The following is a 17,077-nucleotide window of genomic DNA, read 5'->3' on the forward strand; positions in this document are numbered from 1 at the left end:
ATGGCGCCAGCGTCAGTTTTTTTGACGCGGGCAAATTTTCACGAATTTATTCGCCGCAAATTAGCCCATCTCTACTTACAAAAGCAGAACTATCAGCTAAAAACGATCAACATGACATATAGGTAACTTTTAATGTAGATTAATATTTTCAAAAGAAAAGTTTTAGTGTCAGTATCACTTTAAGGTGAGTGGTACCCCAGGCTTGAGTAGAGGAGTGTAAAGTGATTAAAACATCTACAGCAGTGATCCCCAATCAGTGGCTCAAAAGCAACATGTTGCTCACCAACCCCTTGGATGTTGCTCCCACTAGCATCAAAGGCAGGTGCTTATTTTTTACTTCCTGGCTTGGAAGCAAGTTTTGGTTGCATAAAAACCATGTGTACTGCCAAACAGAGCCTCCTGCAGGCTGCCAGTCCATATAGGGTCTACCAAATAGCCAATCAAAGCACTTATTTTGCACCACCCAGGAACCTTTTTTTGTGTTTGCACTGCTCCCCAACTCTTTTTACATATAAATGTTGCTCACAGGAAAAAAAAATGTTGGGGACCCCCATTTTAGAGCTTAAGGTGCTTTAAATCTGTCATACTGGAAATCCATTTCAGAAAAGTGGGACTATGTATGTTCCTTTCATAACATTTTATTGCTAAAAAAAATGTAATACAGTAAAAATATCATAAGCAACTGGATTAGCCATATTGTATTGTTTTATAAAACACAAGAACCATGAATATACTGTAGATGTTATCCTTATAAACAGTGCTTAGTGATGTCATCTGTTATAATCGGAGCTTAGTGATGTCATTTCTGTCACATGACTCACTGAAACTTGTGTATTATAATAAAAAAAGTACCCCCTGTTGAAAAATATGGGGATATTAGAAGTCACCTTGGAGTTCCATGACCTGTATAAAATGGTCATGGAACTCCTCTTATAATATCCTTGTATTTTACAAGAGGGGTTCGTTTATTCACTATATAATTAAAGGCTCATTTGTACCTAACTTTTTCATACTGACGAGGCCCTTTCTATAATATGCTGTTGTTTTTTTAAGGGCTCTAATAAAGATTAAAAAAACATTAAAAACTATTTAGTTACCTAGCTATACAATCCCCTCCCTGCAGCACAAAGAATTTACAACAGACAACAAGGTAATATTAATCCGGGCTTCAAGATTTATCATTTCACCCTTATTAGAGCTGATCAGCATCACAAAGAATGTATTTTATTTTTCTCCATTAGTGACCACAATGTAACCAAAACAAAACACCACCTGACTGTTCAAATGAAAATATTATTTTATTGAACATAAAGAAATTACATGTCTATTTATTATAGTTCATACTTGTTGTTTACTGAGCCACATTATTTCTTTTAGGAACAGTAATGACAGCTACAGCTTGTATAAAAAAAAAATAACGAGCGGCAGATATCTACTAATCATTTTCTACTTTACTAAATCAGAGTAACATGGAAAATTATTTCAACCTAATCGTTAAACCCCCATTAAATTGCATTGCTTTAATTGTACACAGTTCTCTCCAATTTCCAGGGCTCTGTAATTCATTGGGGTATTAGAGCTCAGAGGGAGCAGACCACAGTACAAAGTGGAGTTTGATTTACACACTGATCAAAACAGTAAATGCTTTGATAAATGTGTCAATTTGTTACTAATGTAAAATATTGAGCTGGTGGGATTCCCTCTGCTATTTAGCAAACCTGTCCTTAACAGTTGAGTTTTAATATCAGTTTTCATGGATATCATTTGCTGCATATCATATCAAGGATTGCAGTCATGAGTCAAGGTGTTGTTGTGCCAAAATCCAATCAGGGACAGCACACCCACCTTTCCCAGCGCTTATCAATATCAGAGGAAATTAAGCACAACATCTGGAAAGCATTTAGAAAGTGGTTATATACACCAATTATTAAAGTTATGGAAATGTAAAATACTATGACAATATACGTTTCATATAAATGTGGTCGAATATGCAAACTAGGGTCCCCTTTAAAAGTATTGCTATACTGAGATGGAACAAGCCATTTAAGGGAACTCAATTGTCTTTGATAGACAGGGCCCCAAAACACTACTATGCCTTGAGCTACATTTGGTCTTAATCTGAAGTTTTAGGAGAATTAAATAGAGTAAGCAGGACCAAATGCTAATTAGGATAATAAAGAAAAGAAGAACACTTGGCGGTGAAACTATAGCCACTACATGATTGATATGATTCTAATCTACCCCAGATGATGCAAAAAAAATACTAACATTTAGAAAATATTTTTAAACAGTTAGAATTCAATGAATGCTAAATAAAGAGAAGGGAGACTTAGTAATAAAATAATGTTGTTATATCAATAAATGCTACCGGAAAGAGAATGAATTAAAATGAAACATCTCTTCATCTTCTGTCAGATGTGACTCCCTGGAACTGGTCAGGTTCTGCTTCACTGGTACCTCCTACATGGATATGAGAGACAATAAGCTAATGAAGAGGTCATAGAAAAATGCAACAATATTTACTGTATTTACTATATATATAAAATTTGCCCATCACTAGCAATAGTATAAAATTGCCTGCTTTTTCGCTTTACGCTCTACATGCGCAGCTGCGAGCTAAAATAAGAAGCAGGAAGTGGTGCTCGCTGGGCTGGTGCAGTTTTCTGCTGATAGGAGCATTGGCCCGGAGTGTCAGGTAAGTAAATACAATAACTTGGGGGTGCCTAACTTTTGGTCAGAGTCTATAGAGTTGCTTCAAGAGGTCAGTAGTAACTTTACTTATGCAAAATCTAGATGTTCTGTGCATTTACTTAAAGGGATCCTGTTATCGGAAAACATTTTTTTTCAAAACGCATCAGTTAATAGTGCTACTCCATGACTTGGGGCAGCTGGGAAATTGACAATATGTCTAGCCCCATGTCAGATTTCAAAATTGAATATAAAAAAATCTGTTTGCTCTTTTGAGAAATGGATTTCAGTGCAGAATTCTGCTGGAGCAGCACTATTAACAGATTCATTTTGAAAAAATGTTTTTTTCCCATGACAGTATCCCTTTAATTTCAAGGTCACTATAGAAAATTGAAGCATGCTGGATCTAATTAATAAATTATTATATTAAAATAATAAAAAAAAATATTTTAGTTGTGCTTTATTGGGGTCCCATTCTACTAAGTTGGCCTGGGTGGCCAGAACCTAATATTCTGCCCCACTTCTTGGTTTTTCAAATGATCTAGAAATCCCTCACCCCACCTTCAGGACTTCATTCAGAATCTGAACAGAGCATGGCATATGAAGATTTGTATCTATTGTAGTTCTTTACTAAGGAAGTTCAAGACAAAATATTGTAATAACTCTGCTCACATTCTGAGCTGACCAAAAGATACAGGTAGAAGATCCGTTATCCAGAAACCTATTATCCAGAAGGCATTGAATTTAGGTAGAGAGTCTCCCATAAACTCCATTTTAATGAAATAATTAACATTTTTAAAATCATTCCCTTTTTCTCTGTAGTTATAGAAAAGTACCTTGTAATTGATCCTATCTTAGATATAATTAATACTTATTGGAGGCAAAACAATCCTATGTAATTAATATTTAAATTTTATTTTAATAGACTTAAGTCATGGAGATCCAAATTACAGTAAGACCCTTTATCCGGAAAACCCCAGGTCCCAAACATTCTGAATAACAGGTTCCATACCTGTGTTAAAAAACACGGAAACTTCGTATTGAGAAATTTCACCTAATGGAGAATGAAAGTAAATTTGACACATTCGGGGTGAACTATGGTTAATACATTTTTGTAAAACACTAATAGAAATTGTCTGGGATTTTTTTTTTTAAAGCTTAATGATCAGAAAACTGCAAAACAGATGAGGTCATGTAATAATATTAACAAGATTGCTTCAGATCTAATAATTCATAGCAACCAATCAGATGTGTGATTTCAAACAAATGATCAGTGGTACCTTCTAGAGCTAAATTGTGCCCACATTACAGCACCCCAAAAGCTTCTACGAGGCTGCCATTGTATTTGTTATTGAAAGAACTATTTGCGTATCCCTTTTAATCCTCTGGGTCTGATGTAATGTAATACAAGTCAGTCTCTGTTAGGTCTTTAAATCAGCCTCTTGCAGTATTGTTTTAGGAGTCAGAGCCAGGAGTGCAGAAAATGTAAACCACAAGACAAATAACTTTACAAATAACTTTAAAACCTATCTTTTTTGGATCCCTTCCCTATTAATAACAACTGGCTTCAAATATACTGTAGTTTCTACTGGCTTGGCTGCTAAATGCACGCCTTTGTCCAACACTTACAAATCAAGATGCCATTATATAAGATGCTCTCAGTGGTACAAATGTTCCCATATTATATGACAATAACTTACCTGCACACTGAAGAGTGGCTTCATAGAAGGCAGCATAAAGTCAAATATCTCTTTAAGTACAAAGCTTTGTACTTGGAGTTTCCTTGGAGAAACCAAATACCAGCTGCAAGGGCCTTGCCCAAATGGGCTTTACAAAGATAACCTATGGGAAATACAAAATACAGTGGCCATATAAGAGATGATGGTTTACTAACCTCTCCCAGTAAACTGTGGCTGCAAATTTAAACCAATGTCTAATCAATGAAAACTTAAACCAACCCTTGAAGAAGTAAAAGACAACACCAACATAGCAATCTAAGTGAATATATGTCCCTAACACTGGATGTCAAACATGCCTTTATGATTGTATGTATCTATATATGTTTTATTAAAGGGCTGTTCTTATAAATGGAAAGGCAAGGCCACACTGCATTATTTATTTTGTATACAATGATTTCTATTACAAGATATAATGCATAGAACTAGCAGAATTATCATCATTTCCATTAAAGATGTATATGAACAGCAAGTAGCAGTGGAGGGATTTCAAACAAAGGCCAGGTTTTTAATAAATGCAATAACCACAATGTGTCTTTGTTGTATTGGTGTAAAATGCATCTGCTGCTAACCACAGCAATTTCTACTATCATTAACCCACTGCAAGTTGAACAATTAGACATTCATTCAAGTCCTTGCCCAGATATAAGGTGAATAACTAAACTCAGTCTGACAGGATGGGGGGGGCAAGTGTAAAAAGACCCCATATTATGTTTTATGCTTAGTATTTCTAATAATACATATTACAGTTCCTTTAAAATGTAAATATGTCAAATAAAAAACACATTTCATAAAATGAATACATTTAATTAATAAATAAATGAATTTATTAATGGTAACACAGCATCAGAATAAATACTAATTGAACACATTGTCTTTTATACTGTATTTTATGATTATAGAGCACTCTTTGTAGTTATACAGCCCAGTGAGGTCTCATTTATTAACGCATAACCCCAAATCCTGTTGTGAATGAGGGGTGCAAATTGGGCACTTGTGCCTACACTTAGGGGCAGATTTACCTAGGGTCGAATATAATTAATATATATTAATTAATATATATTAATTAACCCTCGATATTCGACTGTCGAATGTAAATCCTTTGACTTCAAATATCGATGTCGAAGGATTTACCGCAAATAGTTCGATCGAACGAAAAATCGATTGATCGAACGATTAAATCCTTCGAATCGAACAATTTGAAAGGATTTTAATCCATCAATCGAACGATTTTTCTTCGACCAAAAAAAGATTGCAAAGCCTATGGGGACCTTCCCCATAGGCTAACATTGACTTGGGTAGGTTTTAGGTGGCGAACTAGGGGGGTCAAAGTTTTTTTTAAAGAGACAGTACTTTGACTATCGAATGGTCGAATATTCGAACGATTTTTAGTTCGAATCGTTCGATTCAAAGTCGTAGTCGAAGGTTGAAGTAGCCAAAAAAATCATTCGAAATTCAAAGTTTTTTTTATTCTATTCCTTCACTCGAGCTAAGTAAATGGGCCCCAAAGTGTAGCACAAGTTACACACTTCACATTACATTGGATGGAAAATACAAAATGCAGCTCTCAATGGCCCAAGAGAACCTTAATTCCTGCTATAAGAATTAGTTAAATGTGGGGCTCCAGTTGTGCGTTGCACATGCAGTCTCCTCTTCTTATGATAAGGACATCTGTTGGATGCTCACATGCGTATTTTATACATTGAAGATGCAAGATGCTACTGCAATTCAGTGTTTGCCACTATGGAGGGAAGGGTTAAGTGAATCGTAAGTTAAAAAAACATGGCAGTTTGTGATAGATTTTTGCCTTTTGAGTGTCAACCTGCCCTTGATATAAAAAAAAACCTATAATCAACCCCCTACTGCCCTTAATCATAGCACCATGTTGCATCTTATCCATACCATGTGTACAGAACATGGCTAATTTACTACTTTTAGAAATCAATCAAGTTACATTGTCAGGTCACCTACTAGGGAGTCTTACCTGGATCTACTACAGTGACTTTTCTTCATTTCCTTTATGGTGCTCCCATATTGGGACGTGTAGTGGATGCCTCTTCTTGTTTCCCATCAGGATTGTGCAAGTTATTTTTCTTCATGGATTCAAAGAGCTGCAAATAATTTAGAATACCTAAGCCAAATTATCCCAGATAAATAAAAGCTCAGGTCTGGAGCAGTCCCTACTCAAATCATACTCCTGCACCAGTTAAGACACATACTCAAGGAACCAAAGATTACAATAAAGACTAATACTATCCATAATAATATAGATAGTTCTAGACAATTCCTAGAACACAGAGCAGATGTTTATTGCAAAAATTGATAAATTGAGTATTTCATACTCTTTATTCACTTTATATATGCTATGTTTGTAATATGGAATGTTTTCCAAGATATTGACATATGCTATAATGACTCCCAACTGTAAATTATAAGGATATTAGAAGTCATGTTCCATAAAACTATAAAGACACAAAGCCCCAGGCCACGTGCATTTATGCAGGATACAGAACTCCAAGGTCACGTCTAATATTCTTCATACAGTTATTTCAAGTACAGGTATATTATCTGTTATAATAAAAGTGACAATTCTGGACAAAGGAAACACAAGCTTTATTACTTATACAGTATTTGTTCCATGGCATGTAGAATGAAACTGTTATAATTGTGAAAGTGTTGAAGGAGACTATAGCTTTGCCTTTACATTATAATTTCATTGCATTATTTCTTCTAATACAAGAGAGTTTTACCACCCAAAATTCCAAGATATATTCAAAGCCCTGCACCAAAAAAAGTGAATTAGCTGTGTAAAATATCAATGAATGAGGTTAATGTTTTTGATGAAGCTGACCTACAGTATAACAGCCACAACAGACATGCTGCATTGATTTTCTAACACTACGAAAGATTTTTACAATTGATTAGGGATGGGTGAATTTGACCCGTTTCGTTTCGCCAAAAATTCGCCGCCGGCTAAATGTCGCCGACGCCCATTTAAGTCTATACTAGTCTATGGGCGTCATCTCTGCGGCGTCATTTCGCCCATCCCTACAATTGATCAATAATTACAATCTTGTAAATATCCACTACAAAATAATTTTCTTGCCTAGATAAATGCCCCACAATGCCAACTCTATTTCTCCCATTTGTTCTTTTTGTGTCTTTAGTACAAGGTTCTAGAGACATTCTAATGTCCACTTATTGTTCCTGTTTAGATCCAGCTATTGCATCTGCAGTCAGAAAGTCACCTCAGGCTACTCCAAGTATAATTTATTATCAGAAGGTAATATTTTCTTATATCATAGAGAAAAATATAATCAGCTCAACATAGTGTGGACACATTAAAACCTAAACAGGGAAATACAATTAAAACCATGCATAATGTCTATGGTAAAGGCTATATCATTGTTCCAGAAGAAGATACTTTCTAAGGTTCCAATAAAAGAGACATGAAAAAATATCATTAGAACAGTACAGCGTACAGAATTGCACATCAGCACGTATAGCTAAATAACATAGAGGCAATGCTTCTACATAGAGCTTAGAAGGATGTAAAAGTTCTACAACAATTTCTTTTACAGGACCAAGTAATCTTTACAAAGTTCCTCAATGCAGACTTTTACGTAGGAGTTTATAATAAGTATTTGCTATCTTGGGTGCAGCTCCACGCAACTTTATTTTAGAACCCAGAGCTTGTACTGTATATACTCCAAAATTAATATTACAGGATTACATTTTCCACCATTTTACTAATTCTAGACCTATATTTATTTTGGCATCTTTGATTTTACTGGATTTTAATGTGTGTTAATCTTTTTTTAAGTTTTTTGGAGTTCAAAATTGTAATTTTCATGAGTCATAATATATAACCTTGAGCTATAGAGAAAGAAAGACTTGTGAGGGAACTAAAAATAATAAATAATAATATATACAGTAATAACACCAATATGCTCACAGTTGGATTTAAACAGCATTCAGAACCAGGCATAGGTGTCCGAAGAAAATTTTCCAGGGGGGAGGGGCAAGGAAAAAAACATATTACGCAAATTACTTGTACCTATATTTTGGTTTCCACACAAATCTAACAACAGGTTTTCTATTAATATATAAAGTATTGACTGTGGCACATGCATAGCATTGCCCTTCTATTAGTGACACAAACTCTTTGTTTGCCAGGACAGCAAAAGATTTTTGTGTACTCACTGCTTGTTTAATTTGCAGGCAAATATACAGCACATGTTCTCCTTCGACTAGAATACTCTGGTTCTGTATCTAGAGAAGGACAGCAAAGGCCACAAGGAAAGGAAAGCCCTGGAGCTATAAGTGCAGGAGCTGCCTGACAAGGGATCCGAATGACCAGCAGTCAAATGATACTGGTCTAGGTTAGAGATGTGCAGAATCATATGTAGCTGTGTTTAGGTGAGAAGGAATGAGTTAAAGCAGGAGATGGCCAGGCCCAGGGGTGGAGTAAGAGAGGGATGTGATGTCAGGGGAAGAAGCAGTTCACTTCCTTATCTTCTGAGCAGGTAGAAACATTCCACCCACCCTCCCCCATTTTGCAAATTTTGTAAAATGTCAGTAGTTTTCATCTTTGTGTTGTCATATTATCTATTAATTAGTATATCTATATAGTAATAACTATTAGGGATGTAGCGAACGTCGGAAAAAAAGTTCGCGAACATATTCGCGAACTTGCGCAAAAATGCGAGCGGTTCGCGAACGGTTCGCGAACCCCATAGACTTCAATGGGAAGGCGAACTTTAACATCTAGAAAAGACATTTCTGGCCAGAAAAATGATTTTAAAGTTGTTTAAAGGGTGCAACGACCTGGACAGTGGCATGCCAGAGGGGGATCAAGGGCAAAAATGTATCTGAAAAATCTGCCTGTGTGTGCTTGGAAGAGATAGTGTAGGGGGAGAGCTGTTAGTGATTTCAGGGACAGATGATAGTAAGTTTGCTGGCTAGTAATCTGCTTGATACTGCTCTGTATTGGAGGGACAGAAGTCTGCAGGGATTTGAGGGACATTTTAGCTTAGGTAGCTTTGCTGGCTAGTAATCTACTGTTCTCTTTAAACAACTGCCATACGTTGACCTTGTAGGCATTGTTTGCCCAGTTTTTTTTGGACGCAGCCACTGAAGCACAGTTGCCAGAAAAAATATGCCATATAAATGCTGAAAATAGTAATTTTTCGCCATAACGTTGACCTTGTAGACATTGTTTGCCCAGTTTTTTGGTTGCAGCCACTGAAGCACAGTTGCCAGAAAAAATATGCCATATAAATGCTGAAAAAGTCATTTTTTGCCATACGTTGACCTTGTAGGCATTGTTTGCCCAGTTTTTTTGGTCGCAGCCACTGAAGCACAGTTGCCAGAAAAAATATGCCATATAAATGCTGAAAATAGTCATTTTTTGCCATATACGTTGAGTCAACGTATGGCAAAAAATGACTATTTTCAGCATTTATATGGCATATTTTTTCTGGCCTCTGTGCTTCAGTGGCTGCGGCCAAAAAAACTGGGCAAACAATGCCTACAAGGTCAACGTATACACTACTACAGCGGTGGATACGGATTACGTAAAATATATGAATGCTGCTTGAAAAAAAGTAACTCAAGTGGTTTTTCTAGAGACGATAATATTATCAATATTTAGACAAAATGTGAACAAGCTCACACAGCTAGATGGCGGGTTGAAGAAAACACTGTGCAAATAATGCCTACAAGGTCAACGTATACACTACTACAGCGGTGGATACGGATTACGTAAAATATATGAATGCTGCTTGAAAAAAAGTAACTCAAGTGGTTTTTCTAGAGACGATAATATTATCAATATTTAGACAAAATGTGAACAAGCTCACACAGCTAGATGGCGGGTTGAAGAAAACAGTGTGCAAATAATGCCTACAAGGTCAACGTATACACTACTACAGCGGTGGATACGGATTACGTAAAATATATGAATGCTGCTTGAAAAAAAGTAACTCAAGTGGTTTTTCTAGAGACGATAATATTATCAATATTTAGACAAAATGTGAACAAGCTCACACAGCTAGATGGCGGGTTGAAGAAAACAGTGTGCAAATAATGCCTACAAGGTCAACGTATACACTACTACAGCGGTGGATACGGATTACGTAAAATATATTATGGCTGCTTGAAAAAAGTCACTCCGGTGTTTTTTCTGGAGACGGTAATATTATGGATATTTAGACAGAATGTGAACAAGGTCACACAGCTAGATGGCGGGTTGAAGAAAACAGTGTGCAAATAATGCCTACAAGGTCAACGTATACACTACTACAGCGGTGGATACGGATTACGTAAAATATATTATGGCTGCTTGAAAAAAGTCACTCCGGTGTTTTTTCTGGAGACGGTAATATTATGGATATTTAGACAGAATGTGAACAAGGTCACACAGCTAGATGGCGGGTTGAAGAAAACACTGTGCAAATAATGCCTACAAGGTCAACGTATACACTACTACAGCGGTGGATACGGATTACGTAAAATATATTATGGCTGCTTGAAAAAAGTCACTCCGGTGTTTTTTCTGGAGACGGTAATATTATGGATATTTAGACAGAATGTGAACAAGGTCACACAGCTAGATGGCGGGTTGAAGAAAACAGTGTGCAAATAATGCCTACAGGGCAAATAATGCCTAAAAGGTCAACTTATACACTACTACAGCGGTAGTAAAATAAAAAAAAGTAAAATAAAAAAAAAATGAATATTAAAAAAAAAAATTAAAGTTGGTGCTGCTGAACTACTAGGAGCAGCAGATTAGCACACCAGTCCCACTCCCCAACACTGCTAGACTAATAGCACTGGGCTCTTATAGTAGTAGTAGTAGTAGTAGTAGTAGTAAAACAACAAAAAAATAAATAAAAGCAGTCCTTACAAGGACTACTGTTATTGCAGCAGTCAGCAGATGAGATCAGAAGCAGGACAGCTGCCCACTGCAGCTACATACAGAGCACTGCAGTAGAAGGTAGATTACTAGCCAGCAAAGCTACCTAAGCTTAAATGTCCCTCAAACCCCTGCAGACTTCTGTCCCTCCAATAACAGAGCAGTATCAAAACGATTACTAGCCAGCAAACTTTCAACTGTCCCTGAAATCACTAACAGGCAGCAGCTCTCTCCCTACACTATCTCTTCAGCACACACAGGCAGAGTGAAAAAACGCTGCAGGGCTTCGGTTTTTATAGGGAAGGGGAGTGGTCCAGGGGAGAGCTTCCTGATTGGCTGCCATGTACCTGCTGGTCTGGGGTGAGAGGGCAAAAAAAAGCGCCAACAATGGCGAACCCAAAATGGCGAACGTCGCGCGACGTTCGCGAACTTCCGGCGAGCGTGAACACCCGATGTTCGCGCGAACAAGTTCGCCGGCGAACAGTTCGCGACATCTCTAATTATTGCTGCCTGAAAAACGTCACTCGGGTGGTGTTTCTAGAGACGGTATTATTATTGATATTTAGACAGAATGTGAACAAGCTCACACAGCTAGATGGTTGTTGTTTGAAAATGAAGAACACACTGAGCAAATAATGCCTACAAGGTTAACGTATACACTACTACAGCAGTGGATACGGAATATATTATTGCTGCCTGAAAAACGTCACTCGGGTGGTGTTTCTAGAGACGGTATTATTATTGATATTTAGACAGAATGTGAACAAGCTCACACAGCTAGATGGTTGTTGTTTGAAAATGAAGAACACACTGAGCAAATAATGCCTACAAGGTTAACGTATACACTACTACAGCAGTGGATACGGAATATATTATTGCTGCCTGAAAAACGTCACTCGGGTGGTGTTTCTAGAGACGGTATTATTATTGATATTTAGACAGAATGTGAACAAGCTCACACAGCTAGATGGTTGTTGTTTGAAAATGAAGAACACACTGAGCAAATAATGCCTACAAGGTTAACGTATACACTACTACAGCAGTGGATACGATATATATGATTGCTGCCTGAAAAACGTCACTCAGGTGGTGTTTCTAGAGACGGTATTATTATTGATATTTAGACAGAATGTGAACAAGCTCACACAGCTAGATGGTTGTTGTTTGAAAATGAAGAACACACTGAGCAAATAATGCCTACAAGGTTAACGTATACACTACTACAGCAGTGGATACGGAATATATTATTGCTGCCTGAAAAACGTCACTCGGGTGGTGTTTCTAGAGACGGTATTATTATTGATATTTAGACAGAATGTGAACAAGCTCACACAGCTAGATGGTTGTTGTTTGAAAATGAAGAAGAAGAACACACTGGGCAAACAAGGCCTACAAGGTCAACGTATACACTACTACAGCAGTGGATACGGAATATATTATTGCTGCCTGAAAAACGTCACTCGGGTGGTGTTTCTAGAGACGGTATTATTATTGATATTTAGACAGAATGTGAACAAGCTCACACAGCTAGATGGTTGTTGTTTGAAAATGAAGAACACACTGAGCAAATAATGCCTACAAGGTTAACGTATACACTACTACAGCAGTGGATAAGGAATATATTATTGCTGCCTGAAAAACGTCACTCGGGTGGTGTTTCTAGAGACGGTATTATTATTGATATTTAGACAGAATGTGAACAAGCTCACACAGCTAGATGGTTGTTGTTTGAAAATGAAGAAGAAGAACACACTGGGCAAACAAGGCCTACAAGGTCAACGTATACACTACTACAGCAGTGGATACGGAATATATTATTGCTGCCTGAAAAACGTCACTCGGGTGGTGTTTCTAGAGACGGTATTATTATTGATATTTAGACAGAATGTGAACAAGCTCACACAGCTAGATGGTTGTTGTTTGAATATGAAGAACACACTGAGTAAATAATGCCTACAAGGTTAACGTATACACTACTACAGCAGTGGATACGGAATATATTATTGCTGCCTGAAAAACGTCACTCGGGTGGTGTTTCTAGAGACGGTATTATTATTGATATTTAGACAGAATGTGAACAAGCTCACACAGCTAGATGGTTGTTGTTTGAAAATGAAGAAGAAGAACACACTGGGCAAACAAGGCCTACAAGGTCAACGTATACACTACTACAGCAGTGGATACGGAATATATTATTGCTGCCTGAAAAACGTCACTCGGGTGGTGTTTCTAGAGACGGTATTATTATTGATATTTAGACAGAATGTGAACAAGCTCACACAGCTAGATGGTTGTTGTTTGAAAATGAAGAACACACTGAGCAAATAATGCCTACAAGGTTAACGTATACACTACTACAGCAGTGGATACGATATATATGATTGCTGCCTGAAAAACGTCACTCGGGTGGTGTTTCTAGAGACGGTATTATTATTGATATTTAGACAGAATGTGAACAAGCTCACACAGCTAGATGGTTGTTGTTTGAAAATGAAGAACACACTGAGCAAATAATGCCTACAAGGTTGACGTATACACTACTACAGCAGTGGATACGGAATATATTATTGCTAGGGATGTAGCGAACGTCGGAAAAAAAGTTCGCGAACATATTCGCGAACTTGCGCAAAAACGCGAGCGGTTCGCGAACGGTTCGCGAACCCCATAGACTTCAATGGGAAGGCGAACTTTAACATCTAGAAAAGACATTTCTGGCCAGAAAAATGATTTTAAAGTTGTTTAAAGGGTGCAACGACCTGGACAGTGGCATGCCAGAGGGGGATCAAGGGCAAAAATGTATCTGAAAAATCTGCCTGTGTGTGCTTGGAAGAGATAGTGTAGGGGGAGAGCTGTTAGTGATTTCAGGGACAGATGATAGTAAGTTTGCTGGCTAGTAATCTGCTTGATACTGCTCTGTATTGGAGGGACAGAAGTCTGCAGGGATTTGAGGGACATTTTAGCTTAGGTAGCTTTGCTGGCTAGTAATCTACTGTTCTCTTTAAACAACTGCCATACGTTGACCTTGTAGGCATTGTTTGCCCAGTTTTTTTGGACGCAGCCACTGAAGCACAGTTGCCAGAAAAAATATGCCATATAAATGCTGAAAATAGTCATTTTTCGCAATACGTTGACCTTGTAGACATTGTTTGCCCAGTTTTTTTGGACGCAGCCACTGAAGCACAGTTGCCAGAAAAAATATGCCATATAAATGCTGAAAATAGTAATTTTTCGCCATACGTTGACCTTGTAGACATTGTTTGCCCAGTTTTTTGGTTGCAGCCACTGAAGCACAGTTGCCAGAAAAAATATGCCACATAAATGCTGAAAATAGTCATTTTTTGCCATATACGTTGAGTCAACGTATGGCAAAAAATGACTATTTTCAGCATTTATATGGCATATTTTTTCTGGCCTCTGTGCTTCAGTGGCTGTGGCCAAAAAAACTGGGCAAACAATGCCTACAAGGTCAACGTCGTTGACCTTGTAGGCATTGTTTGCCCAGTTTTTTTGGCCACAGCCACTGAAGCACAGAGGCCAGAAAAAATATGCCATATAAATGCTGAAAATAGTCATTTTTTTGGTCGCAGCCACTGAAGCACAGTTGCCAGAAAAATTATGCCATATAAATGCTGAAAATATAAATTTTTTTGGTTGCAGCCACTGAAGCACAGAGGCCAGAAAAATTATGCCATATAAATGCAGAAAATATGCATTTTTTTGGTCGCAGCCACTGAAGCACAGTTGACAGAAAAATTATGCCATATAAATGCTGAAAATATAAATTTTTTTGGTTGCAGCCACTGAAGCACAGAGGCCAGAAAAATTATGCCATATAAATGCAGAAAATATGCATTTTTTTGGTCGCAGCCACTGAAGCACAGTTGCCAGAAAAAATATGCCATATAAATGCTGAAAATAGTAATTTTTTTGGTTGCAGCCACTGAAGCACAGAGGCCAGAAAAATTATGCCATATAAATGCAGAAAATATGCATTTGTTTGGTCGCAGCCACTGAAGCACAGTTGACAGAAAAATTATGCCATATAAATGCTGAAAATATAAATTTTTTTGGTTGCAGCCACTGAAGCACAGAGGCCAGAAAAATTATGTCATATAAATGCAGAAAATAGGCATTTTTTTGGTTGCAGCCACTGAAGCACAGAGGCCAGAAAAAATTAAACCAGTAGGGTTTGCACCCTAGTTTGTAACGGTGGCGGAGGGAGGAGGAGGACGCTAAAGGACAGCTGTGTGTAGAGTCATGAGGCTTGAAGAGAAGGACAGCTGCATAGAAGTCAGAACAAGTCTTCCGGCGTGCAGTAACCCTCCGAGATCCACCCCTCATTCATTTTAATAAAGGTCAGGTAATCGACACTTTTGTGACCTAGGCGAGTTCTCTTCTCAGTTACAATCCCTCCTGCTGCACTGAAGGTCCTTTCTGAGAGCACACTTGAGGCTGGGCAAGACAAGAGGTTCATGGCAAATTGTGACAGCTCTGGCCACAGATCAAGCCTGCGCACCCAGTAGTCCAGGGGTTCATCGCTCCTCAGAGTGTCGATATCTGCAGTTAATGCCAGGTAGTCCGCTACCTGCCGGTCGAGGCGTTCTTTGAGGGTGGATCCAGAAGGGTTGTGGCGCTGCCTTGGACAGAAAAACATTTGCATGTCTGACGTTACAGACTGGCCAAAGGGCTTTGTCCTTGCAGGTGTGCTCGTGGCAGGATTACTGGCACCTCTGCCCCTGGAATGTTGATGAGTTCCTGAAGTGACATCACCCTTAAAAGCATTGTACAACATGTTTTGCAGGCTGGTTTGTAAATGCCGCATCTTTTCGGACTTGTGGTATGTTGGTAACATTTCTGACACTTTATGCTTGTACCGAGGGTCTAGTAGCGTTGCGACCCAGTACAGGTCCTTCTCCTTAAGCCTCTTGATACGGGGGTCCTTCAACAGGCATGACAGCATGAAAGACCCCATTCTCACAAGGTTGGATGCAGAGCTATCCATCTCCGCTTCCTCATTATCAAGGACTGCATCATCCACGGTCTCCTCCCCCCAGCCACGTACAAGACCAGGGGTCCCCAAAAGGTCACCACTAGCCCCCTGGGAAGCCTGCTCCTGTTGGTCCTCCTCCTCCTCCTCCACAAAGCCACCTTCCTCCTCTGACTCCACTTCTGGCACCTCTCCCTGCGTTGCAGCAGGTGCCTGGGTTCGTTCTGGTGATTCCGACCAGAAATCGCGCGCTTCCAGCTCCTCGTCACGCTGGTCTACAGCCTCATCTGTCACTCGTCGCACGGCACGCTCCAGGAAGAAAGCGAAGGGTATTAGGTCGCTGATGGTGCCTTCGGTGCGACTGACCATATTTGTCACCTCTTCAAAAGGTCGCATGAGCCTGCAGGCATCGCGCATAAGCACCCAGTAACGGGGGAAAAAAATCCCCAGCTGTGCAGATCCAGTCCTACCACCCAGTTCAAAAAGGTACTCGTTGACGGCCCTTTGTTGTTGCAGCAGACGTTCCAACATAAGGAGCGTTGAATTCCAGCGAGTCTGGCTGTCAGAAATCAAACGCCTGACTGGCATGTTGTAGCGCTGCTGAATGTCAGCAAGGCGTGCCATGGCTGTGTAGGAACGTCTGAAATGGGCCGACACCTTTCTGGACTGGGTGAGAACGTCCTGGAATCCTGGGTACTTGGAGACAAAACGTTGGACTATTAAATTTAACACATGTGCCATGCAGGGCAC

General features: G+C 38.7%; 1 long non-coding RNA gene across 2 annotated transcripts in view; it reads right to left on the reverse strand.

Moving 5' to 3' along the window:
- Positions 1 to 1,279: 1,279 nt before the first annotated feature.
- Positions 1,280 to 17,077, reverse strand: part of LOC121403018 — a 61,727-nt gene continuing 45,929 nt past the window's right edge. For both annotated transcript variants that reach the window (XR_005966953.1, XR_005966952.1), the window contains 3 exons: positions 6,409 to 6,535; positions 4,389 to 4,530; positions 1,280 to 2,460 (listed from right to left, as the gene is read on the reverse strand). This is a non-coding gene — a long non-coding RNA (uncharacterized LOC121403018). The remainder of the gene's footprint in view (positions 2,461 to 4,388; positions 4,531 to 6,408; positions 6,536 to 17,077) is intronic.

This window comes from Xenopus laevis, chromosome 4L (genome assembly GCF_017654675.1).
Source record: "Xenopus laevis strain J_2021 chromosome 4L, Xenopus_laevis_v10.1, whole genome shotgun sequence".
Lineage (NCBI taxonomy): Eukaryota > Metazoa > Chordata > Amphibia > Anura > Pipidae > Xenopus > Xenopus laevis.